Source organism: Aegilops tauschii, chromosome 5 (assembly GCF_002575655.3).
Source record: "Aegilops tauschii subsp. strangulata cultivar AL8/78 chromosome 5, Aet v6.0, whole genome shotgun sequence".
In the NCBI taxonomy this organism is placed as follows: Eukaryota; Viridiplantae; Streptophyta; class Magnoliopsida; order Poales; family Poaceae; genus Aegilops; species Aegilops tauschii.
Window position 1 is genome coordinate 266,294,205 of NC_053039.3, and position 15,408 is coordinate 266,309,612.

A 15,408-nucleotide genomic window follows, 5' to 3' on the forward strand; every position below is an offset into this window, starting at 1 on the left:
TTTGAGTATCAAATTCCTCAGGGCTATCATGTTCCTCATTGTTTAGGCAATCTGCACTGGCGAATTCCTAACTCCTCAGTCAGAACAAATTCCTCAGAGACTAGAAGAGCTTCATCTCTGTCACTGAAGAATATGACTGAACTGTATGAGATATCCAATGGCTTCACTCGAAGGGATTGCTAGGTGTAGGATTTTGAGTTGAGCATCACATGGAAATTTTTCCTTAGTATTTCCTCGACCCCCTTTAACAGTACGGTGTTTCCTATGACTCAAGAAAGAGAAAATGAAACTACGAAAACAAAAGTCTTCACACTTCATGTTCCTCAAATGAATACCAAGTCTTCAAGGTCACACCAATTTCTTCACTTTTAAAGTCTTCAGAAGGTCTTCAGAAATCCAAAGTCTTCAGTCGAAGAACTTCATTTTTAGGGGTCGACTTTCTCTGTAAATATCAAACTCCTCATAGACTTATAGACCTGTGTACACTCATAAACACATTAGTCCCTTAACCTATAAGTCTTCAATACACCAAAATCACTCAGGGGCACTAGATGCACTTACAATCTCCCCCTTTTTGGTGATTGATGACAATATAGGTTAAGTTTTCAACGGGGATAAACATATGAAGTGTAAATACTGATATTGAGGAATTTGATTGGAAGATATAGAAGCACTCCCCCTGAAGATGTGCATAGTGAGGAATTTGGTTTTGAAGCAATGCACACTTGAAGAGTTGAATCATGGAGATCTCCTATATCTTGTAATTCATACACGCATTCGACATAATATATGAAGAATTTGAAATTCATGGTGAAATATGGTGACTGATGTAATTCAGCATGCATGCAATAACATTAACAAGGAATAAGCATGCAGAAGAAACAGCAAATGTATCAGGCCACCATAGAGTTTTAAGTTTACAACTCGATCCAACAAAGTCATCAGAAGAACGAGAGTTGTAACATAGAAAAAAAAGCCCATATAAGATAGACCCGCTTGAAGACTAACTCAAATTTCTCCCCCTTTGTCATCGAATGACCAAAAGGTTCGAAAATGAGGACTAACGCGCCCTGAAGAATATCAAGTTGATGAAGGAGTGCCAGCGTTGTTGGGGTCGTTTGTTGATGTAGGGCCTGCCGCAGTGTCGTCCAAGTCTTCATGCTCGTCGGTGTCACGCGATGAAGAATAGGAGCTGGCCACCAAGGACGGAACCTTGACCTTCTTGTATTTCTTCGGTGGAGGAGCAGACCAGTCAAAATCTTCCTTGAGACCCATTTTCTTCAGATCTTCTGCGCTATAAATGTGAGACAGAACAGCCCAGGTACGGTTGAAGGTTTCATGGAGGTAGTAATGGTTTTTCTTCACTGCATTGTGGGTTGCAGTCATGTAGTGAAGAATTGAACCAAACTGACGCTTGACCCATTTGTGATTGCGATCAACCTTCTGGTGAAGGTTGAGGAGAAGCTCACGGTCAGTCATCACCCTGGGAGCCGTGCCTTGAGGATTTGGCTTGGTTGCGTTGGCGGCAGAGTCATGGGTGGCAGAGTCATCATTGGTGGAGTAGGATGCAGCCTTGCGAAATTGACCATCCAATGGACGAATGCCTTCATCAATAACAGCAGTAGCCTAGCCCTTTTCATCAGCTGAGGAAAATGTCTGTTTGAGGACTTCAATCGGGGGCAAGTAGCTGCAATGGTTCAGTGTATCAGCTTTGTAGTTGAGTGAAGACCTTGTTCTGATGAATCTCATAATCCACGAAGCATAAGGCTTTAACTCAAACGGTGACATTGCGACATTGGCCAGAGTCTTCATGAAGAAATCATGGAAGTTGACGGGAACGCCATGAATGATATTGAAAAGCAGATTCTTCATGATGCCAACGACTTCTTCTTCATTTGAGTCGTGGCCCTTGATAGGACTCAATGTCTTCGTCAGAATGCGATAGACAGTCCGAGGCACATATAGCAATTCCTTCACAAGGAATTAGTTCTTGGGGCCTGACCTGGCTTCAATGGCTTCATCAGCACTTGCATATAGTGATCTGTAAGCTCAGGTTCATTGTAGACGCAACGAGCAGCTTCAAGAGGAGGACTGAGAGGCAAAGCACGAAGCAATTCAGTAGCTGGTGCCTTATAGTGAGTATTTTCAGTCATCCAGTCCAAAACCCAGGAGTTCACATCGTTAGGATCTCCTGTGATGTGCAAAGTTGCATAGAATTGAAGAATGAGTTCTTCATTCCAATCAACTATGTCTGTGCAAAAGTTGAGAAGGCCTGTGTCATGAAGCACACTGAGGACAGGAGTGAAGCATGGCAGTGATTCCATGTCCACATGAGGAATATGCTTGTGGTCGAAGACTTTGTCCTTGTTGAAGAGCAGTGAAGAATAGAAGTTGGCCTGGCTGGCGGTCCAGAAGCGCTTCCTTCTAAGACGAGCAGAATCATAGGGATTGTAGTAAGTGAAGAACACGTGCTCGCCAAAGAAATCATCAGCCTTGAATTTCTACTTCTTTGAGAATGGATCCTTTGGCTTGGGCTGAGGAGTGTCAGTCAACTGCATTATCACCTCAGGAATCGCAATCTCAGGTTCTTCAGGCTGAGGAATTTCAGCTTCTACTCCAGTGACAGCCTGGGTCTTCAATTCTTCATGTACATTTTCTTCAGCACTAGTGACTGGAATTTCTTCATGGACAGATGGGGTTGCACGAGGAGGTGAACTTCTCAGTCAGTTCAACAAACCTGACCTTGGCTCCATGCCAATCAGCATAGTAAGCATTGAAATCATCGCTGAGGACTTTGATTTCAGACTGGATCTTCACAAGATCATCAGTTTTCATAGAGACAACGTTGTTCTTCAGGAATTTCTCCTTCCTGTACTGTGCTTTCTTGATCTGCCTGGCCTTCTCAAATTTCCATTTCTCCTCTTGGATGAAGGCAGTCAGCATATGATTTTGGCCAGGAGTCAGCTTGAAGTCAGGCATAGGAGTGTTTGGGTCCTTGTGCCAGAGATCAATGTAATCGAGGATCAACTTTGGATCCAAAAGCAGAGGCACATTTGTGCCCTTGGCTCTAGCGGCCCTGACTTGCCTATCTCTGATGATTTCAGCAAGTTCTTCATCATCAGCTTCGTCTTCTTCAGACGGCACTTGGAAGGCGACCTGCTTCTTGTGAGGACTTGGGCGAGAACCTCGTCCAGCAGTGGTCTTTGTCTTCAGCAGAGAGGGCCCTGTTGAAGAATTTGGAGCAGCTGAGGAACTAGCTGAAGCTCCTGAGGCAATAGAGATGCATGTAGTCCTTTGGCACGTGGCAAGATGCACAGGTGCTGAGGATTTGGTCGGAGCAGCTGAGGACTTATGCGGAGGAGCTGAGGATTTTTGAGGAGCAGGAGTAGCGTGAGGAATTGGTCGTGAGGGCTTTGAGGATTCTGGTCGTGAGGGCATTGCTGAGGAACTTGGCCTTAAGGGCATTGAAGGTGAAGCACTTGGCTTGCGCGCAGGCTTCTTTGCCATGGATTTCTTCGGTTTGACAGAGGCCTCAGTGGCAGCAGCAGCAGCAGAGTATTCATTGAATTTCCTCACTGCTTCTCTGGCTTGTCTAGCCAACTTGGCCTGGCGCTTGGCCCATTCATCAGGATAATCCTCACCACACTTGAGGCTGGTGAGATCAGCTTCTTGGCCAGGTGCCAACGGAGGTCTTGGGCATGGAGGATTGAGTGCGAATTTCTTCATGTACTTGGGAGTCACATACCTGTACTCCCTCCACTCTCTTGCCCATCTCCTCTCTATCTGCTGAATGCGCACCTTGCGCTGATTTTTAACTTCCTCAAGGGGTGTGCAGTACCCAGCATAGATGTCCTCAGGGATTTCAAATGCAACATCGAGACAGAGCATCTCAGTTGGCTCTGTCAAGGAAGTGAAACAGGCATTCCTAGGTTGAGGTTACCATTGGATTGACCCTCAGTCAGAGTGTTGACCTCAGGCCTCTTTCCTCCTTTCTGTGGCTTCTTTCCATCAGCCATTTCTTCAGATGAGGAATTTGAACAATTGAACTCTCTGAAGAAGTATGCAACTTTCCTTCGAGGAACGCTGCAAATGAGTTAAGTTAATGAGAACCTAGAGATTCAGCAGCGGACATGAGTACCTGTGAACAGAGTATAGTTGCGAGGAATTTGGAGAGGTCATATGCGTTCTCAGAAGGTTTTTTCAAAAAAAACAAGTTTGAGGAATTTGACCAGATGAGTCTTGAAGAATTTCACTAAGCGTTCTTTGTCTTAGGTTCCAGAGTTGTATAGATCGAAGATCCACACAATTGAGGAATCTTGAAGAAAAATTATTGCTTAGAGACATGAATCAAGAACAGATGACATGTGAGGTGTCTAGTGTGTGAAGAATTTGAAGAATAAACACCTTTGAAGATTTTGTAGAAATCATTTGAATCAAAGAGGGCAGTAAAAGTAACTTTTAATTACCCTGGATGAAGAACACGACAAACTGTGAGGTAGAGTTGAGAAGTTCGTCTGTGCAGATCTTCCACGCCCTAACTCGACGGAGGAAGACAGCTACGGCGGCGGCGGAGTGAAGATTTCCGCGGCCGACGCGAGTACGGCGGCGACGAGGTCGAGGCAGTGAAGCTCTTCCTCACCGGCGACGATGAAGTAGCGGTGGCGCTAGGGTTTGAGAAGCTCGAGCTGGAGAGAGGTCGAGCGGAGTAAAGGAAGTGAGGAAGGGGAGAGGGGGTATTTATAGCCACGGTGAAAAACTGTTCGCCCGAAGATTTTGGACGAACGTGCCCCTGACCCTTCTCATTCGCTTGACATGTGTCACCCACGTACTGAGAAGTGGAGATCGTGTTAGATCGTGGGTGAATAGATAAGTATTTCGTGGGATGCGGAACGGTTTGAGCGGCAAAGCCGAAAATTTGGATAAGATAAGTTAAAAATTCCGTTCGCAAATTCTACAGCTGACAAGGACACAGTGAAGATTTTGAACGAGTTTCAAATAGAACGCACATGAAGAATTTGTGAATAGATTGGGTTGAGTATAGCATAGAGGGCGAAGGGTCCGATCACATTCACTTAGCAGAAAAACCAACATGAAGAATTAGCCATAAGTGAATGCTGTAGAGGACATAAACATATATATATATATAGCCAATGAAGAAAAACGACAGAAACAGTGAAGACAATGCAAAGTTGAAGAAAATGAACAACTGAGCAATTTCACTGAGGAAAAACTCAAATTGAAGATTTTCAACTTTTGGTGGTGGCGTGACCCACCGTATAAGAATGATGATTTCAGACACCGCGTACAATTGTCATAGGGTTCTGAGAATCAAATTCTTCGTTAATTTCTTCACACATAGAGTGTTATTCTACATTGAATGAAGAAAAACGTTTCTTCATGTGTTGCACATCTAAGTTATCAATTTTGCATAAGTGTTAGGATGAGTGTCCTTTTCAAAGAACATTCGAAGATTCTAAGATATTTAGCTCACACCGCAACTTGCTAAATCTATTCTCATCCAAGGGCTTTGTGAAGATATCGGCTAGCTGTTCTTCAGTCTTCACATGCTCAATAGAAATGTCGCCCTTCAACACATGATCACAAAGAAAATGTTGACGAATCTGAATGTGCTTTGTCTTCGAGTGCTGAACTGGGTTGTGAGCAATCTTGATGGCACTCTCATTGTCACAGTAGAGAGGCACATTCTTCATGTTGACGCCGTAGTCCTTGAGAGTTTGCTTCATTCATAGCAATTGAGCACAGCAAGAACCAGCAACAATGTACTCAGCTTCAGCAGTAGACAGTGATACACAGTTCTGTTTCTTCGAGGAAATGACATGTACCAGATGTTGACTTGCGGTCCACACGATCACCAGCATAGTCAGAGTCAGAATATCCAATGAGATCAAAAGCCGAGCCCTTGGGGTACCATAATCCAAGTGTTGGTGTGTGAGCTAGATATCGAAGAATATGCTTCACAGCCTTATGGTGTGATTCCTTCGGTGTAGCTTGAAATCGGGCACACATGCAAACACTAAGCATAATATCTAGCCTAGATGCACATAAATACAATAAAGAACCAATCATGGAGTGGTATACCTTTTGATCGAAGTCAATACCATTTTCATCACTGCACAGATGGCCATTTGTGGGCATCGGAATTTTGACGCCTTTGCAATCTTGCATGCCGAATTTCCTCAGTACATCCTTGAGGTATTTCTCCTGACATATGAATATGACATTGCGCTATTGACGAATTTGAAGACCTAAGAAGAATTTCAATTCCCCCATCATAGACATTTGATATTCTTCACTCATCATATAGGCAAATTCATCACTATAACGTTGGTCACTACAGCCAAAGATAATATCATCAACATATATTTGGCACACAAACAATTCACCATCATAAGATTTAGTGAAAAGAGTAGGGTCGAGTGAACCGGGTTTGAAGCCTTTCGTCATGAGGAATTCCTTCAAAGTATCATACCATGCCCGAGGGGCCTACTTGAGGCCATAGAGGGCCTTATTGAGTCTGAAGACTTTGTCAGGATGCTTTGGATCTTCAAAACCTGGGGGTTGAGCAACATATACTTCTTCCTCAAGCTTACAGTTGAGGAATGCACTTTTCACATCCATTTGATATAAAGTGATATCATGATGGTTAGCATAAGCAAGTAATATGCGAATAGCTTCAAGTCTAGCAATAGGTGCAAAAGTTTCATCGAAATCAATTCCTTCAACTTGTGTGTAGCCTTGAGCTACAAGCCGTGCCTTATTCCTCACCACAAGGCCATTTTCATCTTGCTTGTTGCGGTAGATCCACTTTGTGCCAATGATATTGTGCCTGCAAGGATCTGGACGTTTAACCAGTTCCCAGACGTTGTTGAGCTTGAATTGATGTAATTCTTCTTGCATGGCCTGAATCCACTCAGGCTCCAGAAATGCTTCATCTACCTTAGTGGGCTCTTTGATAGAGACAAAATGTAACATCCCAAATTTTCAATTTGGTATGTTATACATAGATCATCATTGCATAGCATGTTTTATTGCATTTTGACAAAACCTCGATAAATCCTAAGCAACTCAAGGACCCTCGGAGAGAGTTGGGGATTTTCTTAAATTTTCATATTTGATTTTCATCAAATATTAAGACGAGGATTTTGGTTTTAATTATTTTCTCTCCGGAATAATATTTCATTCTAAAAATAAACGAGAGGAGAAAATATGACTTCTCCAAAACAATTGAAATACTGGAGGAAAAATGTTAAAATCATTTATTGGAATTATTTGGATTTTATTTGCTATTTTTATTGCATTAAAAATATTACATGTTTTCAAAATATTTATTTTGTGTTAAAAAAAATGTTCACCCTATTCTAGATTTTCTAACTAGACGGGGAAAATTTATTTTATATTTTTCTACGAATTATTTTCCGCAGAACGTTTAAAAAAAACGCGCGACGGCCCACCGGGCCGCAGCCCAGCCGAGCGCCGGCCCGCCCGCGCCCCTCTCCTTCTCCAGCACGCGCCCGCTGCCGCCGGAGTCCGCCATGGCCACGGGAGCCGCCTCCCGCTCGGCTTGCCCCCTCCCCCAAGCCACTGGAGCCCCCCTCCCTCCTATATATACCCCCCCCTCTCTCTCTCCTCTCATCTCGCCCGCCGCCGCCGCACTTGCCGCCGCCGGTGTGAGCTCGGGAGCCGCCGCCGTTTGCCGCCGCCCCTCGCCCTTCCCCCGAACCCCGCACCCCGGCCGCACCCCCCGCGCCCGCCGGATCCTCGCCGGAGCCGCCCCGACGAGGTATACCCGATGCCTTTCGGTTTGCCGGTTTTTGTAAAAAAACCTTTCGTTAAAAAAAACCCTAGATTGGTTTTTTTCTGGTTTTATTATTTTGCGAGCGTTCACCGAACCGTTCGTTTTAACGAACACGTTCGTCGGTTTTTCTCTATTAACGAACGTCCATTATTTAACCGTTCGTCCATTTTTCTTTTTCGTCGAATTTTTCTGCGATTATCTCAGATTCGATTTCTGATCGAATCTTCGATTCTGTTTAACTTCTCACTCGTTTATCGGAATCAGGCGATTCAAGCGCCTAGAGTTTCGTCTCGAAATTCTCATTCCGTTTAACCTACTCAAACAAGTTTTTGCTACAGTAAAATTTGACCTAGATCCAGATTAGTAAATGAAGCTACTTTCTTTCGCCGTTTGACTTTCGTTGCTTCTTTCGAGTTGATTCTTTTTGCAAACCGGAGTTCTTAAGTTGAACTTTCTGGTTGGATCTTTCATTCGGGTTTTACCTATGCATTATATGAGTACTGATTGTATGTTTGTTTGTTTGCGATAGAGTACCCGGAGTGTGCCGCTTGTTACTTCGAATCGCTAGGTTTTGCGGATCACCAGCAAGGCAAGTAACACTTTGATCATACTTTTCAGTACCCAGTTTTATTGCATTAGATCAATCCTCAAACATTGCATGATTGGGATCTAATTAAATTGTGGGTATTGGGAAGTAGTTGAGGTAGAACCTATTACCTGTATTTTTATCAAACCCTTGGGAGTTACTTCCACGTTGCTATTATTATTGCCATGCTATGCTCGTAGACGTGGATTGGGTTTGAGTGAAATTCATGACAGATGTGAGATTGTTAATAATGGTTTACTTAAGGTGGCAACTAAAACTCACATCTGGGTGGATTGAGGTACCTGGGTATTCCAGGATTGCCTGTTTTTCTTTTGGACCGCCACCCAGGTTCAAAGGGATCATAAGATTATTCATGCTAGAAACTTCCGTGTGCAGCCGCAAGCTATTATGGGCTCTAGCATAGTTGATTAAGTTGTGTGAACTCTTACAGTGGTAGACTAGCAGATGTAGGGGAAAGTAGGTGTAACTGTCTACCCATACGTAAGGTGCAAACACTTCTGAAAGACTGTGTCTTGGTCATCCGTTACTCAAACACCATGTAGTGCGAGTAATCCAATGGAGGAGATCAAGTCTTGTGGGGAAAAGTGCACAAACCTCTGCAGAGTGTACAAACTAATCATGGTTAGCCGTGTCCCCGGTTATGGACAACTTGAGTATCTAGTACCTGGATTATCATGTGAATCTCATCACTATGTTACTTCTAATTAATTTTGTTGGGTTATTGATGACATTTAATTGGGATTGAGATGCTGTCAACCATCTCAATGTTTCACAACCACCATGATAGTTAAATAAAATTTATTCCTTTGACGTAGGATAAAATTGGCTTTTCGCGAAAACTGTAACCATAGAGCTTTCCACCAGCCATATATGCATGTAGTATAGCCTTACTATTGTTCATTATTCTCTATGTGTTACATTGCCAGCATATCCTATGTGCTGACCCGTTTCCGGGCTGCAACGTTTCATGTTGCAGACTTTTCAGACGACGAGTAAAGTGCCTTAGGTCGTGGTCTTATACTCAGTGATGCCGCTGGAGTTGATGGACTCACTTATCTTCCAAGTCTTCCGCTGTTATCGTTATTAGATGGCCTTAAGCCATGTTTATCATACTTAATCTCTTCGGAGATATTCGATGTAATAAGTGTGTGATTGCTACTCTGTTATAAATCCTCCATTTGTACTGTGCGTGTCAGCATTACTGATCCAGGGATGACACTGGTGCACAGCAGCACAGACCATTTGAGGTCTGGTCGCTACAAAGTTGGTATCAGAGCACACGCTGACTGTAGGACACGACCACTAAGCTTAAGCCCTAGAAAGCTTCTCTCTTCTCATTTCTGACCCCTCTCCACTTTCTACTCTTTTAGGAATGGTGGATGCAATGAGCAAGTTCATGCAACCAGATGAAGGCACGCCGTTTGGTCGACACTTGAAGGAAGTCACCAAGTACTTGAACATAGGAATACCAAGCATCACCGGAACCTACAACGCCACATTACCCGAAGAGGAGAGCTGGAAGATTCAAGTTATCATTCCAGGAAGGACGTTTATGCCAGTTATTGAACCCATAAGATGACATGTGAGGTAATTAGTGTGTGAAGAATTTGAAGAGTAAACACCTTTGAAGATTTTGTTGAAATCATTTGAATCAAAGAGGGAAGTAAAAGTAACTTTTAATTACCCTGAACAAAGAACACGATGAACTGGGATGTGGAGATGTGAAGTTCGTCAGTGCATATCTTCCACGCCCTAACTTGGCGGAGGAAGACAGCTACGGCGGCGGCGGAGTGAAGAAATCCGTGGCCGGCGCGAGTACGACGGCGACGAGGTCGAGGCAGTGAAGCTCTTCCTCACCGGCGACGATGAAGTAGCGGAGGCGCTAGGGTTTGAGAAGCTCGAGCTGGAGAGAGGTCGAGCGGAGTAAAGGAAGTGAGGAAGGGGAGAGGGAGTATTTATAACCACGGTGAAAAACTGTTCGCCCGAAGATTTTGGACGAACGTGCCCCTGACCCTTCTCATTCGCTTGACATGTGTCACCCATGTACTGAGAAGTGGAGATCGTGTTAGATTGTGGGTGAATAGATAAGTATTTCATGGGATGCGGAACGGTTTGAGCGGCAAAGCCGAAAATTTGGATAAGATAAGTTAAAAGTTCCGTTCGCAAATTCTTCAGCTGACAAGGACACAGTGAAGATTTTGAATGAGTTTCAAATAGAACGCACATGAAGAATTTGTGAATAGATTGGGTTGAGTATAGCATAGAGGGCGAATGGTCTGATCACATTCATTTAGCAGAAAAAACCAACTTGAAGAATTAGCCATAAGTGAATGCTGTAGAGGACATAAACATATATATATATAGCCAATGAAGAAAAATGACAGAAACAGTGAAGACAATGCAAAGTTGAAGAAAATGAACAACTGAGGAATTTCAAAAACTGAGGAAAAACTCAAATTGAAGATTTTCAACTTTTGTGGTGGCGTGACCCACCATATAGAATGATGATTTCAGACACCGCGTACAATTGTCATAGGGTTCTGAGAATCAAATTCTTCGTTAATTTCTTCACACTTAGAGTGTTATTCTTCATTGATTGAAGAAAAAAGTTTCTTCATGTGTTGCACATCTAAGTCATCAATTTTGCATAAGTGTTAGGATGAGTGTCCTTTTCAAAGAACATTCGAAGATTCTAAGATATTTAGCTCACACCGCAACTTGCTAAATCTCTTCTCATCCAAGGGCTTTGTGAAGATATCGACTAGATGTTCTTCAGTCTTCACATGCTCAATAGAAATGTCACCCTTCAACACATGATCACGAAGAAAATGATGACGAATCTGAATGTGCTTTGTCTTCGAGTGCTGAACTGGGTTGTGAGCAATCTTGATGGCACTCTCATTGTCACAGTAGAGAGGCACATTCTTCATGTTGACGCCGTAGTCCTTGAGAGTTTGCTTCATCCACAGCAATTGAGCACAGCAAGAACCAGAAGCAATGTACTCAGCTTCAGCAGTAGGCAGTGATACGCAGTTCTGTTTCTTCGAGGACCAACAGACCAAAGATCGTCCAAGGAAATTACATGTACTAGATGTTGACTTGCGGTCCACATGATCACCAGCATAGTCAGAGTCAGAATATCCAATGAGATCAAAAGCCGAGCCCTTGGGGTACCATAATCCAACTGTTGGTGTGTGAGCTAGATATCGAAGAATATGCTTCACAGCCTTATGGTGTGATTCCTTCGGTGTAGCTTGAAATTGGGCACACATGCAAACACTAAGCATAATATCTGGCCTAGATGCACATAAATACAATAAAGAACCAATCATGGAGTGGTATACCTTTTGATCGAAGTCAATACCATTTTCATCACTGCACAGATGGCCATTTGTGGGCATAGGAATTTTGACGCCTTTGCAATCTTGCATGCCGAATTTCCTCGGTACATCCTTGAGGTATTTCTCCTGAGATACGAATATGCCATTGCGTTGTTGACGAATTTGAAGACCTAAGAAGAATTTCAATTCTCCCATCATAGACATTTGATATTCTTCACTCACCATATAGGCAAATTCATCACTATAACGTTGGTCAGTACAGCCAAAGATAATATCATCAACATATATTTGGCACACAAACAATTCACCATCATAACATTTAGTGAAAAGAGTAGGGTCGAGTGAACCGGGTTTGAAGCCTTTCTTCATAAGGAATTCCTTCAAAGTATCATACCATGCCCGAGGGGCCTTCTTGAGGCCATAGAGGGCCTTATTGAGTCTGAAGACTTTGTCAGGATGCTTTAGATCTTCAAAACCTAGGGGTTGAGCAACATATACTTCTTCCTCAAGCTTACCATTGAGGAATGCACTTTTCACATCCATTTGATATAAAGTGATATCATGATGGTTAGCATAAGCAAGTAATATGCGAATAGCCTCAAGTCTAGCAACAGTTGCAAAAGTTTCATCGAAATCAATTCCTTCAACCTGTGTGTAGCCTTGAGCTACAAGTCGTGCCTTATTCCTCACCACAAGGCCATTTTCATCTTGCTTGTTGCGGTAGATCCACTTTGTGCCAATATATTGTGCTTGCAAGGATCTGGACGTTTAACCAGTTCCTAGACGTTGTTGAGCTCGAATTGATGTAATTCTTATTGCATGGCCTGAATCCACTCAGGCTCCAGAAATGCTTCATCTACCTTAGTGGGCTCTGTGATAGAGACAAAAGCATAGTGCCCACAAAAGTTAGATAAATGTGAAGCTTTTGAGCGTGTGAGAGGACCTGGTGCTTCAATGTCATCGATGATCTTTTCAACTTGCACTTCTTTTGAAACGCGAGGATGAGCTGGTTGTCGTCGAGGAATTTGATCAGCATTTTCTTCAGCACCATTTTCTTCAGTATTTTCTTCAGGTGCATTAGCTTGACGTTCTTCACGTTCTGGAATGAATTCTTCAGTAGATTCTTCGGTAGGAATGACTTCCTCAGTAGCCTTGAACTTGATAGATTTCTCAGGTGCTAGTTCATCTATCAAAGAAGGTAGGTGCTCTCTTTGCGAGCCGTTAGTTTCATCGAACCGCACATCTACAGTTTCAACAACTTTGTGAAGAACGTGGTTGAAGACTCTGTAGGTGTTCGAGTCCTTTCCATAACCAAGCATAAAACCTTCATGTGCTTTCGGTGCAAATTTTGAGTTGTGATGAGGATCTTTAATCCAACATTTAGCACCGAAGACTTTGAAATAACTCACATTGGGTTTCTTGTCAGTGAGGAGTTCATAGGCAGTCTTCTTGAAGAATTTGTGAAGATATACTCTGTTGATGATGTGGCACGCAGTATAAATTGCCTCAATCCAGAAGTGACGAGGCGTCTTGTACTCATCAAGCATAGTGCGAGCCATCTCAACAAGAGTTCTGTTCTTGTGCTCCACGACGCCATTCTGCTGAGGAGTATAAGGAGCAGATAACTCATGAGTAATACCAAGTTCATCAAGATAGTCATCAAGACCAGAATTCTTGAACTCAGTTCCATGGTCACTTCTGATGTGCTTGATTTTCACACCGAAGTTGGTTGAAGCCCTCGAGGAAAATCGTTTGAAGACTTCCTGCACTTCATGTTTGTAAGTGACAATATGTACCCCAGTGTAACGAGAGTAATCATCAACAATAAAAAGCCATAGAGAGATGCATCATTTGTGACTGTTGAGTAATGGTTAGGACCGAAGAGATCCATATGAAGCAATTCAAATGGTTGAGTAGTGGTCATGATAGTCTTTGCTGGATGCTTAGCCTTGGTCATCTTTCCAATTTCACAGGCTCCGCATAAGTGATCCTTGAGGAATTTGACATTCTCAATGCCAATGACGTGCTTCTCCTTTGCAAGCGTGTGCAAATTCCTCATGCCTGCATGACCAAGTCGTCGATGCCATAGCCAGCCTTCTGAAGCTTTTGCAAGTAGGCACACGGCTGGTTGCGGTCCTGTAGAGAAATCAACAATATACAAATCTCCTCTCCTAAAGCCTTCGAAGACTTTGGAATTGTCAGCTTCCGTAACCACAACACAACGATACTTGCCAAAGACAACAACCATATCAAGATCACAAAGCATTGAGACAGACATGAGGTTGTATCCTAAGGACTCGACAAGCATCACTTTGTCCATGTGTCGATCCTTTGTGATCGCAACCTTACCTAGACCCAATACCTGACTTTTGCCTTTGTCAGCGAAGATGATATGCTTCAGATGCGATGGTGATAAGGGAGCATCCATCAATAGATTCTTGTCACCAGTCATGTGATTTGTACATCCACTATCGAGGACCCACTCAGTGGCTTTGGGTTGATCATCCTGCAGATGAATTAGTGCAGCTTACGAACTTCATATACTTCATCAGTGAAGAATATGACATCACAATTCATCAGACCAATTTCATCAAGCAATGCAACAGTTAAAACAGTATGAGGACGTGAGAAATGAAAGTTCATTTCTTCATGATTAGCATGCGTCCTTTCAGGCACTTTTCAGGTCTCCTGCAAATTCTTCAGACGTTTGAGCACGTCTGGAGACCTGACCCTGCATAAGAGATTAGTCATTTTTCTTCACCACCCACATCTGAAGGGGTGGCAAAGAGTTCATCACTCTGCGAGCTCCATACGAGAAAGGTGGCATAGAAGCCAATCCATTTCGTTTCACAAAAGAGGAGTTAGGGTAAGCATATGAATAAGCAGAAAAATTCTTTGAGGACTTATGAACATAATGATTAGAAGAATAATGCTCATATTCATAGCCCTTAGCTCTTTCCTACGAAACAGAGTTGTTAGCACGATGATGTTCATATGAGGACTTTGATCCTTTTGAGGAATATCATCCACGTGAGGAATTCGATCCGTATGAGGACTTGGATCCATATGAAGAATTTTGTCCATATGAAGAATTTGATCTGGGGTTCCTATTCTTCATAGGTGGTGTCATGAGGACATTCACCTGAAGACTTTTAAGGCACCTTTTGGGAACCCAGATTTTCTTCATAGGAGAACCGTTCCTGCAGTTAGTGCCAACATATCTAGCAAATACTTCACCATTCTGCTTTTTAAACAGTTTATAGTTGGAGTCAAATGACTCATCAGAAGAATGAGAAGATTCACATGTAAAGCCAGATAAATTAGATGGATCAACTGGAGGTCCCTTTGCAGCAACCCATGAGGTTTTGGGGTACTGCTCAGGCTTCCAATATGTACCATCAGCATTGAGTTTCCTCTCAAAGGCAATACCCTCTTTCCTAGGGTTCCTGTTGAGGATATGCTTTTTAAGCACATCACAAAGAGTCTGATGCCCTTTGAGGCTTTTGTACATGCGTGTCATGTACAATTCCTTCAGCCCTGCATCGTCAGTGATACTAGCAATGTCCTCAGATGAGGAATTAGTGATAGCAGAGACAGTTGAAGAATTTGTAGCATTAGAAGCATTTGAACATTCAGGTGAAGAA